The sequence below is a fragment of the Elephas maximus genome, chromosome X (assembly GCF_024166365.1).
Source record: "Elephas maximus indicus isolate mEleMax1 chromosome X, mEleMax1 primary haplotype, whole genome shotgun sequence".
In the NCBI taxonomy this organism is placed as follows: Eukaryota; Metazoa; Chordata; class Mammalia; order Proboscidea; family Elephantidae; genus Elephas; species Elephas maximus.
In genome coordinates this window covers 46,569,931-46,588,745 of record NC_064846.1, presented here as the reverse complement: position 1 = coordinate 46,588,745, position 18,815 = coordinate 46,569,931, and the positions used below count along the sequence as shown (strand labels likewise).

The 18,815-nt window shown below is 40.8% G+C and overlaps 1 protein-coding gene across 3 annotated transcripts in view; it reads left to right on the top strand.

Annotated features, from left to right (window-relative positions):
• Positions 1-18,815, top strand: part of PAK3 (p21 (RAC1) activated kinase 3) — a 297,238-nt gene that overhangs the window by 55,454 nt on the left and 222,969 nt on the right. The window lies entirely within an intron of this gene.

Genomic DNA, 18,815 nt, shown 5'->3' with positions numbered 1-18,815 from the left:
AAGCCCTGAGGGACAGACTGGCTTAACGGGAGGCTACAGCGCCAGGCTGGCACAGATAAGGTGATTATTAGGAACCAGGCTGGCACAGATAAGGTGATTATTAGGAACCAGGCTGGCACAGACAAGGTGCTTAGGAGACTGCCTTGCCATTGAGCCACTCTTCCCCTGTCATATACCCTCAGCTCCAACCAAGCCAGGCTGCTTGCTGGGCCCTGAATTAAAACAACAACAAAAGAAAACAGTTGCCATCAAGCTGATTCCAACTCATGATGACCCTATGTGCTTCAGAGCAGAACTGTGCTCCATAGGATTTTCTTGGCTATGACCTTTCAGAAGCTAATAGCCAGGACTTTTTTTTTTGAGGCACTTTCAGGTGGGTTTAAACCACCAGCCTTTTGGTCAGTAGCCCAGTGCTTAACCATTTGCACCACCAGGGCTGCCATGGGCCCTGAATAGGCACCTACATTTCCATTTTCATACCTTTGCTCCTCCATGGTGTCTTCCTCCCTGTACGCATGTACCTCCCAGAACAAGATAGGAGCTGACTGTTCTGAACTCCCAGAATACTCTAAGAGCATGGGCTCGAGAGTCTCACCTATGTTTGACTATCAACACTGCACCTGCCTAGTTCTGTGATATTGGATAAGTCATTTATCCTTTCTGGGTCTAGTTATCCTCATCTATGTTATTGTTGTTGTTAGTTGCTGTTAAGTTGGCTCCGATTCATGGTGACCTTATGTATAACATAATGAAACGTTACGTGGTACTGCACCATCTTCACAATCGTTGACACGTTTGAGTCCGTTGGGATCAATAGGGTTTCCATTGCCTAGTTTTCTAAAGTACATTGCCAGGCCTTTCTTCCTAGTCTGTCTTAGTCTAGAAGTGCCATGGTTGACTGGTATTTGAAATACCAGTGGTATTGCTTCTAGCATCACAGCAATACTCAAGCCACCACAGTACAGCAAACTGACAGACAGGTGGTGGATTCTCACCGATAGAATGAAAATATATGTATATGAGATATTTCAGAAACACCTAGAACAATACCTGGCTAAAAAAAAATAAGCACTTAATAAATGCTGTTGTTGTTCAGTGCTGTTGAGTCAGTTCTGACTCAAAGCAACCCTGCGTGCAGCAGAATGAAGCACAACCTGGTCCTGCGCCATCCTCATGATCGTTGTTACACTTGAGCTCATTGTTGCAGCCTCTGTGTCAATCCATCTTATCGAGGGTCTTCCTCTTTTTCACTGACCCTTACTTAACCAAGCATGAGGTACTTCTCCAGGGACTGGTCCCTCCTGATAACATGTCCAAATTACTTGAGACGTAGTCTTGCTATCCTCGCTTCTAAGGAGCATTCTGGTTGTACTTCTTCCAAGACAAATTTGTTTGTTCTTTTGGAAGTCCATGGTATATTCAATATCCTTCACCAGCACCATAATTCAAACGTGTTAGTTCTTCTGTGGTCTTCCTTATTCATTGCCCAGCTTTTGAATGCACATGAAATGATTGAAAACCCTACGACTTGGGTCAGGCACACCTTAGTCTTCAAGGTGACACCTTTGCTTTTTAACAATTTAAAGGGGTCTTTTGCAGCAGATTTGCCCAATGCAATGAGTCTTTTGATTTCTTGACTGCTGCTTCCATGGGCATTGATTGTGGATCCAAGTAAAATGAAATCCTTGACAACTTCAGTCTTTTCTCCGTTCATCATGATGTTGCTTATTGGTTCAGTGGTGAGGATTTTTTTTTTATGTTGAGGTGTAATCCATACTGAAGGCTGTAGTCTTTGATCTTCATTAGTAAGTGCTTCAAGTCCTCTTCACTTTCGGCAAGCAAGGTTGCTAGCTGCTATTATTTTCATCATGGATGATCATATTACCTACTCCATAGAGTTATTGTGAAGATTAAATGAGGACATATGTAAGGCATCCATCACAGTGCTCAGCATAAATTGGGTGCTAAAGAAATGATGTTGTTGTTGTGTGCTGTGAAGTTGATTCCAACTCATAGTGACCCTATAGGACAGAGTAGAACTGCCTGTAAGGTTTCCTAGGCTGTAATCTTTACAGGAAGCAGACTGCCACATCTTACTCCCATGGAGCAGCTGGTGGGTTTTAACCACCAACTTTTTGATTGGCAGGCAAGTGCTTAACCCCTGTGCCACTAAAAAAAAAAAAAAAAGGACTCCTTAAAAGTAAATGATAAAAAAAAACAAAACAAAAACCTGTTGCCATCAAGTCGATTCCAACTCATAGTTACCCTATAGTGATTATTAATAGTATTTCTGTCTCCATTTGGATACTGTCATGGAATGAATTGTATCCCACAAAAATATCTGTCAACTTGGCTAGGTCATGATTTCCTGTATTGTATGATTGTCTATCACTTTATCATCTGATGCAATTTCCCTCTGTGTTGTAAATCCTATCACTGTGGTGTAATAAGATAGATTATTGGCAGCTATATTGATGAGATCTACAAGACTAGATAGTGTCAAGTCAATCTCTTTTGAGATATAAAAGAAAGAAGTGAGCAGAGAGACACGGGGACCTCATACCACCAAGAAAGTAGTGCCGGGAGCAGAGCATGTCCTTTGGACCTGAGGTTCCTACATGGAGAAGCTCCTAGGACAAGGGAAGATTGATGACATGGACCTTCCTCCAGAGCTGATGGAGAAGGAATTCCCCTGGAGCTGACATTCTAAATTTGAACTTTCAGCCTACCAGACTGTGAGAGAACAAATTTCTCTTTGTTAAAGTCATCCACTTGTGGTATTTCTATTATGGTAGCACTAGGTGACCAAGACACTTACCTCATTCTATCTTGTGTAACTCCTATTTGTGTACATGTCTTGATCTCCCCTCTAACTTATATTAGTGGAGGTCCTTAAAATTTAGATGGATGCATGCTGCCATCACTTTTCTTACTGTCTTTTCTAAAACTATTTCTGCTTGGGCTGTTTGTGCTAGTTAGAAATTATCTCTCCCATTAACTGATCATCTGGGTCTTGTCCCTAGGGTAGATTTAGAATTACATCTTCTAACCATTGAACACAGAACTAACAAGCTACAGAATCTTAGCTGTGGAAGTTTGTCCAGAAACTAACGGCCTTGTGTGTGTTTATGTGAGCAGAATGTATTTGTGCACCACTCTCAGGTTTCTGGTATCTAAATGGAAAGGGACATTAGGTCACCAGCTCTGCCTAGGACACCATCAAGTCCAACCTAGACTGCCACAATAGCTTCCCAAATTGTCTCCCTGCTTCCACTCATGCTCCTCACACAGCAGCCAGAGTGATCTCTAGAAGATAGTAAATCAGATCATGGCCCTCTCCTCAAACCTTCCAGGGCTCTCATCTCATGTCGCATGAAGTCCAAATTCCTTCCCATGGCCTACACCCTACCCTGCATAGTCTGGCTCCTGTGTATCTCTCCAAACTCATCTTGCTCCACTCTTCTCCTTGCCTACTCTGTACGACCCGCAGCAGCCTTCTGTTCTGAGAACACACCAAGCTCATTCCTGCTTCAATACTTTTACTCTCATTCTGCTGTTCCACCTGGTATTGAATCCCAACTTCCTCAAGTTTTTTTTTTTTTGTCCTTCAGATTTCCATTTAAACGATCCCATCTCAGAAAGGTCTTCCTTGTCCGCCCTATCTCGAGTAGGTTCCTGTCCCCACGGTTATTCTCAAACTCATTGATTCTCAGTCTCCATTGCATATTAAGGATCACCCAGAGAACATTAAAAAAAAAATCAGGCCCCTTGTAGACCAAGTAATTCAGAATCTCAGGGGTGAGGCCCAAGTATTGTGTTTTTAAATGCTCCCCAGGTGATCCTAATGTGTAGCGGAGGTTAAAGGCCTCTGCTTAATCTATCAACTTGTTTATTTCCCCCTTAGCACTTATCACAAGCTGTAAGTATTTTATTTCATTCATTTATCCAATAAATATTTATTGAACCCTTGATATGGGCCAGGCACTCAAAACACTGGGAATAAAATAGTGGACACACTAAATACAAATTTTAACCTGTAAAACTTCCATTCTAGGAGGGAAAGACAGAAAGTAAACAAATTCTTAAAGTAAGTACAGGATGTTAGATAATGAGAAGTGCTAAGGAGTGAAATAAAGCAAAAAATGGAGATATGGCTCTTTTGGGGGGAAGAAAAGTTTTAGATAGAGTAGCCTGGGAAGGTGAATTTTGAGTAAAAATAGGAAGGAGTGAGGGATCTAGACCTGCAGTATCTGGATATAGAACATTCATGGCAGAAAGGAGTCTGTACAAAGGTCCTGAGGCTGGATTATACCTGATGTTTTTAAGAACAGCAAGGGGCCAGTGTGGCTGGAGAGTTGAGAACAGGGGGAATTGTGGTAGGAGATAAGTTCAGAGAAGTAATGGGGGGCAAGGTCGTATGGAGCCTTGTAGATTATTATAAAAAAATTTGGCTTCTACTCTGAGTAATAAGGGGTATTATTGGAGAGTTTTAAGCAGAGAGTGACATGATCTGGCTTAGATTTTAATAGGTTCACTCTGACACTGTGTTAAGAATAAACTGAAGGAGGGAAAGGGTGGAAGAAATAGAACAAACTAGGAGTCTGCTGCATTAATCTGCGTGAGAGATGATGATGGCTTGGACAAAGGTTACAGTAATGGAGGTGATAAAAAGCAACAAGAAATGGTCAAAATTTGTATATATCTTGAGAGATAGAGTATACAAGATTTGCAGACAGATTGTGTGATGGGAATGAGACAAAGTGCACAGTCAAGGATGACACCAAGATTTTTTGACCTGACAGTCTAGAATAATGCAGTTGCCATTTAACTGAGATAGGAAAGACTATGGGAGGAGTAGGTTTTAAGGAGAAATATCAAGGGTTTCAGTTTTGAACTTGGTATGTCTGAGGTGCTATTAGACATCCAGGTGGAGATATCAAGTAGAGAGTTGACATGCAAACCTGGAGTTCATAGGAGAGGTCTGGCCTGGAGATAAAACTCTGGGAGCCATGAGACCAGATGAGATCAGGTAGTTCATGCAGAAAAGACAGAGAGTAAGTACATGTGGAAAGAAGTCCAAGGACTGAGCCCTAAAGGGCTTCAAGGTTTAGAGGTTGGGCTGAAGAGGAATAAGCAAAGGAGACTGAGAAGGAGAAGCCAGAGAAGAAGGAAGAAAACCAATAGAGTATGGTTTCCTGTAAGCCAAGAGGAGAAAGTATTTCAAGGAAGAGAGAATGGTCACTTGTGTCAAGTGCTGCAGATAGGTCAAGTAAGAGGAAGACTGAGAATTGACCATTGGGTTTTGTAATATGAAGGTCACTGGTGATCTTGGTCAGAAAGTGATTAGAATGAGTTCAAGAGAGAAAGGAAGGAGAGAATTTGGAGACAATGAGTATAAACAACTGTTTCAAGGTTATAATAAGAAGAGGAGGAGAGCATTGGAGCAGTACCTGTATCTGGAGAGGGAATTAGAGTCAAGACAAGATTTTAATTTTTTAGATGGGAGTGATCGAGAATCCCACATTAGAGTGCAAGGTTCTTGAGGGCAGAGACTTTGTCTTTTGCATCCCCAGCACCTTCCACAGTGCCTATCATATTGTAGGCACTCAATAAATGTTGTTGAATAAGAGAATGAATGAATAAATGAGTGAATGAAAGTAGATGTAAAGAGTTGAGCAAGAAATAATAGCAGCATAAAGAGCCAGGTGAAATTAGGTAGCACTTTTTTTTTTTTTCTGGCTTTAGTTCCGGTCATTCCTACCACCCTCCTGGCACACCAAGCTTGCCCCAGGGTCAGACAACCTGAATATGGGTTAAAAAAAAAAAAAAATGGCACAATTCCCTTTGCCAAGAGGGTATGCTGTGTCTCTGTAGCCACCTGTTCCAGGGAGCAGACAGGCCTTCGGACTGTAAGAACTGGGTGTGGCCAGACAAGACCTCAGAGCTCAGGAGCACACCAAAAGAGAGAAGCCCCCTTGCGTTTGTTGGGCATGGTCTGTTTGCAGTCCAGAACATGTGTGAGACATGTGCCACACTGGCATGCTAGCCTGCCCCTGCTGGCAGGAGGCTTAATTAATAACCTCATGTAGCTTGGGCCAAATAGCAGCTAACAGGAAGTCCAGGAAGCAGCAGCCCATGCCCATGCAATGACCAGAAGCCTTGGCACCTGCCCCATCCCTGTTGCTGCATTGCACAATCCGCACAGTGTGAGGTGAGGGGTTAGCCTAGCAGGGCTCCCCCATGGTGCCTATTGCTGGAAAGATGACATGGCCAAGTGCTGGGCTAGCACGTAGGAGGTGCTCAGCAACTTTTGAATGAAAGCCCTTTTGGGACTCTGGGAAGTGACACAAAGGGTGAGGAAAGAATGCTTCCTTTTCTGTGCCTTCCCCCCATCATCTCACTCTATGTCCATATACAGCTCTGTGCAGGGCCACAGCCAGGGCAAGCTCATGTCCTATGCTTGGAAGAGGGAACGGAATCTCCCATAGTTCGTTAGCAGCAATTCCAGACAGATCTTTTCCATCTCTTCGTCTTATATCCAGAGACTCTACCATTGAATCAAGTCTTAGAATTCCAACAAATTCATTCAACCAGCATTAGCCTAATACCTCATCTGGGTCACATCCTGTGCATTTTCTCAAAGTTGTAACTATATACTAAACTACTACTAATAATTGCAGCTAACACAAACTGAGCGCCTACAATGGGCCAGGCACTGGGCTAGGCACTTTATGTACATTGTCTATTGTATTCCTCACGCAGCCCTAGGAGTGAGGTACTATTACTGTCTCTATTGAACAGAAGGCATTCAAGCTATAAAGAGGTAGAGTTGGAATTCAAGGCCAGCTCTGTGTCACTAAAGAGTCACACTCTACATGATTCCCTGTTATAGCAGCAATAGTGCTCTTTTAAAACTTATATATCAGATAATATCATTCCTCTGCTTAAAAGCCCGGTGTCTTCCCATCACACTTAGAATAAAATACAACTTCCTTCCTGGGCCATTAAGGACTGGCATACTGGCCTTTGCCTACCTCTTCAGTCTTGTCTTGTTCCCTTCTCCCAGTCCCCTGTAAAACCTGTGGACTAGGTTCCATAACAGTAGTAGTGTTCTGCTTTAAGTACATTTGGTAGGCTGACTTGGGTGCTTATCACCATTTACAATGACACTTCCCTTGGAAAATGCCTTCTGCTCTCCAAACAACCATCCCAGGATCCCTGTTTTTATAGGGTGGAAGCTGCTGTAATTGTCAGTACACTCATTGTTCCAAGAATACCTATCGGACTGTCTTAGTATTCTCTCTCACCTTCATTGGAAGATCCTAGACTGTTTACAATGTCCCAGACCTTGTCCAGCACCAAGAAGACTGTGATGCTGAAGGGCCAATGTAAGCCCAAATTCTTACTCTGATTGCTGGCATTTGGTGAGAATATACTCTATGTCTAGGGCAGTACAGAGATAGAGGACTGACTGGATTAGGAGACAAATGACATAGATCCTATTCCCAGCTCTTTCATTCATTCACTAGGAGACCTTAGATAAATCCATTCACTTCTCTAGGCCTCAATTTCCTTATCAGTCAATGAAAATAATAATCTCTGACCCTAAGGGGTTGCTTTGAATATCTAAGGGGATGATCTATTTGAAAGTGTTCTGCAAAGTACATAAATTTGCGTAATAATAATTCTTATTGAGTGCTTACTATATTTCAGACACTGCTTTAAGCACCTGACATGTATTTTTTTGATCAATCCTCAGAACAGCCCTAGATATTAAAAAAAAATAGTATCTCCATTTTACAGATGAGAAAAATGAGGCACAGAGAGATCAAGTGATTTGTTCAATATTACCCAGCTGCTAAGTGGCAGAGCTAGAGTGTGAACAGGCAGCCTGGCTTCAGAGCCTGTTGACTGAGCCACTGCACTTACACATGAAAGGTATGGGGTTGTTTTGAGTTTTTTTTTTTTGGCGCTGTTATTTTTTTAAAGTAATAATAGTAATAAACCTTGCCATCACATGCCCAAATTTTACAGCTTTATCCTCTCCCTGGGGGGACATGCTAGTTGGGTTCCTTCACCTGTTACTGTTTTGCTTTTTGGTAGGTGACCCCCAATCTGCCCCAGCCATCTTAGCTTCCCCTTCCTCAAAGCCAGTAGTTTTCTAGCAAACCCTGATATCCCACAGAATATAATCTCTCCATCTCCAGAAACAAGTGTGGATGCCTGGTGGACTGGTCCCTTTGTGTTTTCACAAGTACTGAGCACCTAGTATGTGCCAGGCACTGTTCTATACAAGAGAGAACAAAACAAACAAACAAAAAAATCCGCCCTCCACAAATCACTCCTGCAGTATTCTTGCTAAAAATGCACAGCCACAGTCTAATCATGAGAAAATATCAGCCAAATCCAAACAGGAGACATTCTACAAAATAATTGGTGTGGACTTGTCAAAAGTGTCAAAGTCATGAAAGACAAAGACTAAGGAACCGTAACAGATTAGAGGAGACAAAGGAGAAATGACAACTGAATATCATATGAGATCCTGCATTGGATTCTGGAACAGAAAAAGGACATTAGTGGAAAATCTAGGAAAATTTTAATAAGGTCTATAGATTAGTTAATAGTATTATAGCAGTGTTAATTTCCTGGTTTCAATAATTTTACTTTTATTATATGGAGTCCCTGGGTGGTGCAAATGGTTAAGCATTGGACTCCTGACAGAGATTGGCGGTCCAAACCCACACAGAGATGCATCAGAAGTAAGGCTTGGTGATCTGCTTCCAATAGGTCACGGCTTTGAAACCCTATGGAGCAGTTCTCCGCACTCTTGGGGTCTCCATGAGTCAGAACTGACTTGATGGCAGCTAACAACAGCAACAACTATTACTATATAAGGTGTTCACTTTAAGGGAAGTTAGGTGAAGGGTATGCAGGAACTCCCTGTACTATGATTACAGTTTTCCGTAAAGTCTAAAATTATTTCCAAATAAAAAGTTAAACTTCCCTGCCGTCCTGGGGCTTACCTTCTAGTAGGGGGAGACAGACAATCAATCAATCAAATAACCAAACCAAACCTGTCACCGTCGACTCGATTCCGACTTGTTGCGACCCCGTAGGACAAAGTAGAATTGCCCCATAGGGTTTTCAGGGAGCACCTGGTGGATTTGAACTGTCAGCCTTTTGGTTAGCAGCCGTAGCTCTTAACCGCTGCGACACCAGTAAATTATATAGTATACTAGAAGATGATGAATGTGCTGAAGAAAAAATATAGCAGGGAAGGGATCTAGGGAGGAGTGGATGAGCAATTTTCAATTAGGGTGGCATAGAAGTCCTCACTGAAAAGATGGCATTTGAACAAAGTGTTTAAAGAAGTGAAGGAGGAAGAGTGGACCAGTCAGAGGGAACAGCAAATGAAAAGGCCCTGGGAGGTGGCATGCCCAACAAGGTTAAAGAACAGCGGGAAGCCCAGAGTGGCTAGAACAGAGTGAGCAAGGTCAGTTTGCCTCATTCTGTGGTGTGGAAGGTAACGGAAAGAAACTTCCCACAGAGGAAAGAGAAGGTGAGTTGGCCTTATTTCCAGGGGAAGTCGGACAATGGGCACCAAACAGAGGAGCTGCTGTGGCCCTCTATCGCCAGCAAAATCACATAGAACAGAAGCGGGAAGGAAAGGAAAGAGCAGAGAAGTGAAGTCACTGAAGTCTAGAATCCCTGTCTAGTTTCTGGAGAGTAAATAGATCATTATTAAGTGCCGTAACAAGTTTCTGAGTCTCCTGTGCTTTGATCCTCTCCGAGCATTGAGCTTAATTAATGCTGAGTGTGGCACTGGTACCACAGCCTGTGACATCGTCATGATTTTGCCTTAATGAGAAGTGTAATTGGGTGCATAGAGGGGCGGGTTGACTTTTCTTGGACTAGTAAATGCAAATGGATGAAAAATCTAGAACATCTTTCTGGTTTGGTTTATGTTTATCATTAAAAGTCCTTATGATAGTCAGCACCATTTGGATGTCTGGGGTCTGGGAATGCACGCCCTAAACACTGATGCTGCACAGGAAGCAGCCCTCTGGCCTGATGTGTACCCGCAAAAGACAGGTCTTGTACCAGTGAGGTTTTCTGGAGGCTCCTCAGCTGGCAACCATGAACCAGTCAAGAGGATGCTTCCTCTTCCACCAATGGTGCAGAAGCAGAAATCCACGTGAGGACAGCCAGCCCACTGCATGGGAGGTTTGCAGGCAGCGATGGTGATTTATGAACATCCTGAACAATACCGACGTCCCCACAAGAGTGCTTGTTTTGTCCATATAGTGTTGTAAAGATTGGATAAGAGGATTTACACACACGTGAAATATTGCATATGTGTAAGGTATTACTAAGAAGCCCTGGTGGCCCAATGGTAAACGCTTGGCTACTAACCAAACGGTTGGCGGATAAAACCCACCCACTGGCTCTGCAGGAGAAAAGATTTATGGATCTGCTCCCGTTAAGATTATAGCCTAGAAAACCTTATAAGTCAGTTCTGTGCTGTCACATGGGGTTGCTACGAGTTGGAATCTATTTGATGCACCTAACAATAACAACAAGGTATTATTATTATTATTTACTATGGGGAGTTGTAAAGAAAGTAGAGGAGCTAAAGCCACAACATTCTCTGGTTACTTACTCGTTGTTTACTGTTGTGAGGGGGGCCATTACCCCCTTTACAGTAACAACAGCTACCAGTTTTTGAACCCTTACTATATGCCAGGCACTATGTTAAATGCCTTGCATACATTATCTCATTTAGTCCTTACAACAACCTCATGAAGTAGGTACTGTTACGCTCTCCATTTTAAAGTTGGGGCAAATGAGGCTCAGAGATGTTAAATAACTTACCCATAGTTACACAATAAGTGGTTAGAGCTGGACCACGTGCCACAGCTTGTTTTCACCTCCATACCAGTGTCTCTGGTGATGTGGGGAGCATGCTGTGACTGGTACGTGAGATGATTTCCTGCAGTACAAGGGTGAACTTTATCTTATCTTCAATGTTATGTTCCTTATAATGTAGATTAGTGTGTATCTTAAATGCAGGACGATTATTACTAGCTTTATGGTAATGAACAAGTTGTCTTTTATGTAAATTTCCTTAATTTTTAAAAATTTATTTTGTTGTTTTTGAGAGTATGCACAGCAAAACATATACCAGTTCACCCATTTCTACATGTAATTTTTTTAATGTTCACCAAGTGAGTCAGATTTTTGAAAGGTTTTTGGGCAAAATTTGTGATGATGTTACCCCAGTGACTGAAGACTGGAAAACACTGCTCCATGCTCTGCTGCCTCAATGGCTAACAGTTGCTCCAAGCCTGATATCTTAGGAGTATAACCCTTCCCTAAAAGGAGTGATGAGCACTGGAGCTGTGCTACGCAGCACTTGCTCTCTTCCTTCAACAGTGATAATAATTATGGCTAAAATTTGCACCAGGTACTAGTCTAAGTGCTTTGCATATACTAGTTAATTTAACCCTTAGAATAACTCTATGAAGTTGATTATAGTATTATTCCCATTTTATAGAAGGGAAAATCGAAGCACCACAAAGTGATGTAATTTACCCAAGGCCACAGAGTTAAATAAATTGCAAAGTCAAGATTTGCATGCAGGAGACTGGTTCTAGAATTCTGTGTTGTTAACCACTGTGCTAAAGTGCCTCTTAAATAGCACCTATGGGACACACATTCCCCAAAATGCCCCAAGAAGGAGGGTGCCAGCTTTGCTGTTTGGGCTCTACATACAGAGATGGTTCTAGGAGGAGACCTCCAAGCAAGTGGATGAGCTCTGGCTTGGAGTGATGGTGGACAGGAGTGGGCACTTGGATGCTCAAGGAGGTGCTGCGGGGGTATCTGACATCTCAACTTAAAAGACTGGGCTGAGGACAAGAGCAACATAACAACTCTGGATTCTAGAAATATCCAGAGGAGCAATCACTAACTTCACCCCTCTCCTTATGTCTGTGAGGAAACTAGAGACCCAGAGCAGTGCTAAGACTTACCCAAGGTTGCATGTTGGCTAGAGCCAACAGCTGCAGTAGAACCCTGGTCTTCACACTCCCAGTTCTACACCCTTCCTCCCCTACTACTGCACTGGGTCCTTGGATTCGGTGGGCAGCAGTCGGAGCGAGGGTGCCTCCTTGTGAGGGAAGCCATTGTCTGGAGTAGTTGTTAGTGTGTCCCCAGGAACTGCAGCATCAACATCACCTCGAAGCCTGTTAAAAGGGCAAATTCTCGGGTCTTATGGTAGACCTATTAGGACTGGGGCCCAGCAATGTATACTTTAACAAGCCCCGCTAGGTGATTCTGATGCATGCTCAAGTTTGAAAACCACTGATCCAGACTGAAAGGCAAAGCACCCTGTGCTGCAGACATCAATATGTGTGTGGATCATCACAGCACAATGAAGGATAGTCTCTATAGGGAAGGAATGTTGAAAGGAATGCAAGGGGCTCAGAAGCCCTTGAGCCTACATAGCAGTGTCACCTTCAAACACATGTGACAGTGAGGGATAGGTATACAGAGACCAGGAGGGAGTATGTAGCCCGTTTTTGCTAATCTCTACCTGCATCAGAGATAATGCAGTTTTGCCAATTCAGCAGTTTCCAGAAACATGCTAGCTACTCTGCTTGGTGCTGTGGAGCGGCCGTCTCTGCCCTCAAGGAAACCACCATCCAGGACCTTAAAACCTCCGAGTTGGGAGGGAGCTTAGAGATTACCTACTCCATTGCCCACCTCTACCAAATCCCTGACTGGAGCTCTGTCAGCTTCAATATTACAGGGTGGTAGCGATAATAACTTCGGTTTTCTGATGACAGGGCAGAGGTGAGCAGGAGGAAACATGTATAGGTAACTACATAAAATAAAAGATCATTTAACTCACGAGGATAGCTATTATCAGAAAAATGGAAACTACCAAGTGTTGGTGAGGATATGGAGAACTAGAATTGCTGTCAGGATTGTCAAATGGTGTAGGCACTGTAGAAAACAGGTTAGTGGTTTCCTCAAAAAGTTAAACACAGAATTACCATATGGCCCAGCAGTTCCACTCCTAGGTATATACTGAAAAGAATTGAAAGCAGAGACTCAAGCAGGTACTTGTACACCAGTGTTGACTGCAGTATTGTTCACAAGAACCAAAAGTAGAGACAACCCAAGTTCCTTCAACAGATGAATGAGTAAATAAAAATTGTGGTATATATGGACAATGGAATATTATGTATTTCTCAGCTATAGAGAAATGAAATTCTAATGCATGCTATGACATGTATCAGAACCATGAAAACATTATGCTGTGTGAAATAGGTCAGTCACAAAAGGACAAATATTGTATGACCCCATACATAACTTCACAGAGACAGGAAGTAGATCAGTTGTTACCAGGGGCTTAGGGGTAGGAGGGAATGGGAGTGATTGTTTAAGGAGACTGGGTTCTATTTGGAAATGGATAAGGGTGATGGTAGCACAACAGGATGAAATGTAATTAATGTCACTGAACTGTACACTAGAAAATGGTTAAATTAGCAAACCTTTTGTAATGTATATTTTATCACCATTAAAAAAAAAACTTAACACAAGATAGTATTAAGTGCTAGAGTCAAGGCTGTGAAAACATGAAACCAGCAGGAATGAATTTGAGCTGATTTTTAGGTCAGGGAAGGTGTCATGGAGGTAGTGCTGTTTGAACTGAGCAGGATTTCAGGAGGCAGAGATGGGTGAGTAGGAACGAGAGTTGTTTCCAAAGAAGAGAATATCTTGAACAAAAACATGGAGGCACAAAAATCCAGGACAAATTCCACAAAAGTATGTAGGCAGGCTAAGTAAGGAGCCCTGGTGGTGCAATGGTTAAGCGGTCAGCTGCTAATGGAAAGGTTGGCAGTTTGAACTCACCAGCGGCTCCTCAGGAAAAAGACCTAGCGATTCTGCTCCCATAAAGATTACAACCTAGAAAACCCTATGGGCAGGGTCAGGCATGGGAGGGCCTTAAACACTGATAATCTGTGGTGCCCCCTTCTCTGCTTACTCACACATTCAAATGGAATATGTGAGTTATATATATACATGTATATATATGTGTGTGTCTTAGCTATCCATGATGTAACCTCTTCTTAAATGTGACTATAATATTAGTGACTGAAGGCAAAATTGGCGTATCCCATTTTAGCGGAATGAGATGACAGGATTATAAAATTTTTAGCGGATGTGGGGTACTAAGATTTTTACTATATACCACATTTTTTTACAAAAAGAATATTCCACATATTCTACAACAAAGAAAGACAGTGAGCTTAGTTTTTTCAACAATCTATGGAAAAATTCTGTTGATCACCCACAGCAAAAAGTTAACTTTCACCAATTTTCCTTTAAACAGCTCATACTTCAATTTTGATGCTTGTATTGTAATAAATGCTATAATTATAAATGAAAAGCTGTCATAAAGGGAAATTTAATGATCAGAAAAAATATTACAACAAATTACTATATTTTATTTTTAGACAGATCTTTCATCTCTAACATGTTATGATTAAGAACATTTCTTTCTGTTCTTTGCTCTTACAAATTATTCAATGATTTATCACAGTTAAGCTGCCGAACAATGCCTACTTCCATACATAATAAGGATAATGAATCGAGTCTTTCTTGAATCATTATTGTACACTGAAGATTTTCGAGTCTCTTTACGGACAAAAATGAATGTTCTGCTGTATAGTTTGTGATCTTTAAAGTTAGAAATATGTGTAAAGCAATTTCAACATTGGGAAATATGCATTCTATTTTAACCTGTATTATGGAATCATACGTGCCTACGTGAGTAAAATTTTTCTTTTCCTGAATCTGAACTATGTTCTAATGTAAGAATGAAATTGTCGTACTTCTCCATGAAATTTTGTATTTAAGTCATTGGGATAAGTCTGCACTAATTTCTTGGATGCTTCATGCATTCTTCATCAGGTTTACTTCAGAAGGAAAATCTCTTTGAAAGAACTTCATACACGTTGACCTTTCTTTTCATGCAACATTCAGGTGTGTCAGTGATGATGTGGTATGTGGTTATGCGAAATTGATCTCTGGCACTCAATACTTCTGGAGCAGTTCCAACATTTGCTTGTTTCTTTCTAATGCTTCTGCCATAGTGAACTGCTTGATGATCAGTATTCAGCAGCATTTGTTTTTTTGTGTTTTCAAATTTTTCAAAACCTTCTCTTAAATTATGTAAATATCCAGTTAATGACTGGTAGAGACCTGTGCATGTCTTTAAATTTACTTCTGAATCTTGGAAAACTTGACTCATCAGATGAAATTGCTACAATATATTTTTCCACATGACCAACATAAATACATACTCTAGTGTTTGCATTTTGTTAGTGATTTTTTTCAGCTTCCCTATTGGTATCTGGTCTTTTTTGTGTCTGGTCTTCAGCAGTATATTTTAAGGCATCTAGAATCTGAGTGTACAATTCCAGGATCCCACTTGTTGCTATAGCATTCGCTTCCCAATGTGCATTAGAAAGATATTTTAATACTCTGTCATTGTCTAAATAGGTTTTAAGAACTGCCCATTGGTGAGTAGAGGTGGCAAAAAACGTGTAGAGTAACTGAACAATAGAAAAAAAAATCAACTGCTCCTGGACAACAATCTACTGCACTATGTCCTACAAGATTAAGTGAATGTGCAGCACATAGTATGAAAATGGTATATTCGTTATGTTTCTAAAAAATTTTTTGTTGCATGCCTTTGTAACACCTGGTATATTGGCAGCATTGTCATAGGACTGGCCTCTGCACTTAGAAAAATGAATTTTGCAAACTTCACGTAAATAGTGAATTACTTGATTTGAGATTTCTTCAACGGTGTGACTTTTTAAGCTAGTAAATGTGATAAATTTCTCGACAGGTTTTCCGTCTGTTGGAGATACTTATCTTAATACTTAGCTGACCTGTATGAGAAAGATCAGCAGTGGAATCTACAAACTGAAATATGAAGCTGTACTTATTTCACTGAAAATAGTTGATTGAACTTTATCACTTAATAAGTTTATTAATTCTTCACACATTGTTTTAGACATATACAATGGGTTGCCCTTTCCTGTGTTACCATATTTTGAGTTGTGGCCTGCTAAAAATGGATCAAACTGAGCAACAAATTCAAGTAAACTCCCCAAGTTTCCATTTCGTGGGGACCCAAACACTTTTGTTTCTTCCCTGAAAAGATAATCCACTTTGAGTGACTGTTATAATGACAACAACAACACATTGCAAAACGGCTTTCCAGTACTGACATTCTTCATTAATTTGTGTTTCCGTTTCATGAGTTAAGCCAAAACCACGTCATTGGTTTAAATATGACAACATACAATCTCTAATGTTATGTGTCTTTTGATTTATTGACTGCTGCTTCCATGGGCGTTGATTGTGGATCCAAGTAAAATGAAATCCTTCACAATTTCAATATTTTCACCATTTATCATGAGGTTGCTTATTGGTCCAGTTGTGACCATTTGTCTTTAGAGATTTTCTTTAGGGATTCACAAAACCTTTTTATCTTCTGTAAGCTTTCATTTTTGTGCTCCACTTAGTTGTTGCTGTTTCATTTTACCTGGACATAAAATTATGGCACTTTTTAAATTTGGTTCTAGTGTAGCAAATAAATTTGGATAATTGAAAATAAGTAAAATTTATAAAATAAGATTACATTTGAATTTGAACATCAATACAACAGCTTATATTTGAAAATTTTTAAGTGAAAGAATGATCTGGAACATGTAATTTTGTTCTTCAGGTCTGAGATAGTCAAATAGTACTTACAAGGCAGTCAGAAACAATTTCATTAATCTGTCATACGACGTTTGTTGGTGGGCCCTTCGCAGATCTCCATGAATGTTTTTTGTCTTGAAATAATACTTACAATCTTGTGCACTCACTTTCCATCCTTTGATACTGTGTCTTCACAATTCACTGGGCTACTGCTGATACCTGAGAGAGGTGAGAGCAATCGCAAAGGGCACGATATAAGAACAAGGGTATGCTCAATCTGAAGATGCATTTTGGTTTGCTTTGCACAGGAGAGGACCAGTCATGTGATTATAGCACTGCTGGAGAGTTCTTATGTGGTTGACGAGAGAGAACAGAATGTAGTTATACCCAATGGGTCTGAAATTAAAAGGATAGTTGTTATTGTATACAAAATTTATAAAATATACATTTTACTTTTTTTGTAGAATTGTTTAACTCCCATATTCAGATATATGTACATAATTGGTGTAACAATAGCTCCACTTCTTGACGAGAAAGTTTGTTTTGTGAGTCATGACAATATCAGTCAATTTATTAAAAGAAAGTAAGTCTGAAGGGAAATGGAAAATAAAATACATTTACATAATTTTTATTATCTAAATATTAATTTATTTCCTTGAGGAATTGTTCAGTTTCTTTACGTGGAGATACATAAATATTCTGATGAAATGTAAATGTAATGTTCTGATAAACGCCCTTGTTGCTTTCTTGGAAGACGAATTGAGAAACATACTCATTGTTGCAAAACAGAAACGTTTTGCACAATAAATAAATATTGAATTTTGGTTCCTGTTAATGTACCTGACACTTCATTTATTAGCATATATATAGAGTAATATCAAGCACTGTGTCCCGTGTAACAGACAATAAAAAAGGAAACTCACTTGATACATAAATGAAAACTTTTCATGTTAGATAAATACTAATATTTCCAGTAATTTTTGGATATTTGCTATGTTAGTATTATATTAAATTATTACTCGTGTTAGTATTATTTCAAATGTATGCTAGATTGCATTCACATATATGCCAAACATATTTTAAAGTTATAAATATTGTTTGCAAAACTTAGGACATAAGCGTTTATAAATGCTGCACACTTCAAAAGGGGCTTGATTGCATTCATTGCAGTGATCATTTTCTTCAGGTCCCTTTACTTGTGCATCATCTGGGACTGCAGCTCCCATTGGTTGTTTATCAGGACATGCACAAGAGCATACCCTAGTGTTTGTATCATGGCAGAGAGCATTGCTGGCCTTCTTGGCTGGATTTGCGGAAGCAGCAGATGTGGATGTACAAGACCTCTCAAAATGGATCAGAGACCTGTTGTATATTAATATGATCTGCCGTTGTCCAGTAACCACTCATGTTGGATCCGGTTGCATGTTGGGTGAGTGTAGCAAGAGTCAGACTCCACAGCCCACCCCCACCTCTTGTTTGTTAAAAAGAAATAGTATACTCTCAAGAGACCTGCCAAAATAAGGAGTTGCAGTTACACGGGAGAGGAACAGATGTCTACGAAGGTGTTGAAATCGTAGGGGCCTCATAGCTTAAACATCCTTCCATGTGGGCGCCCTGGTGACCCTATGTGAACATTATTTCCGACTGGCACGTTTGCATGTACGGGAGCTGGGGTCAATTTCATTTAGTACCCTGCCAGTTCCCTTCCACTGTGGCGCTCACTTCTCCTTGTGTCCTCTCTCCTTGGCATCTATGGGTCTTTGCTTTGGACAACTGGTGCCCCTGTTTTGTTGATGCCCTAAGCATGTGCTTAGCTTGCTTACTGGGTAATCTGACCCTGCCTGGGAGGGCAGTTCTACGCTGTCACATGGGGTTGCTATGAGTCAAAAATTGACTCTACAGCACCTAACAACAACAACAACAACAATAGGTTAAGAGAACAGACTCTGGAGCAAGACTGCTTAGCTTCAAATGATGACACTACAACTCGCTGGCTGCATAATATGGGGCAAGTTTTTTTTAACATCTCTTGG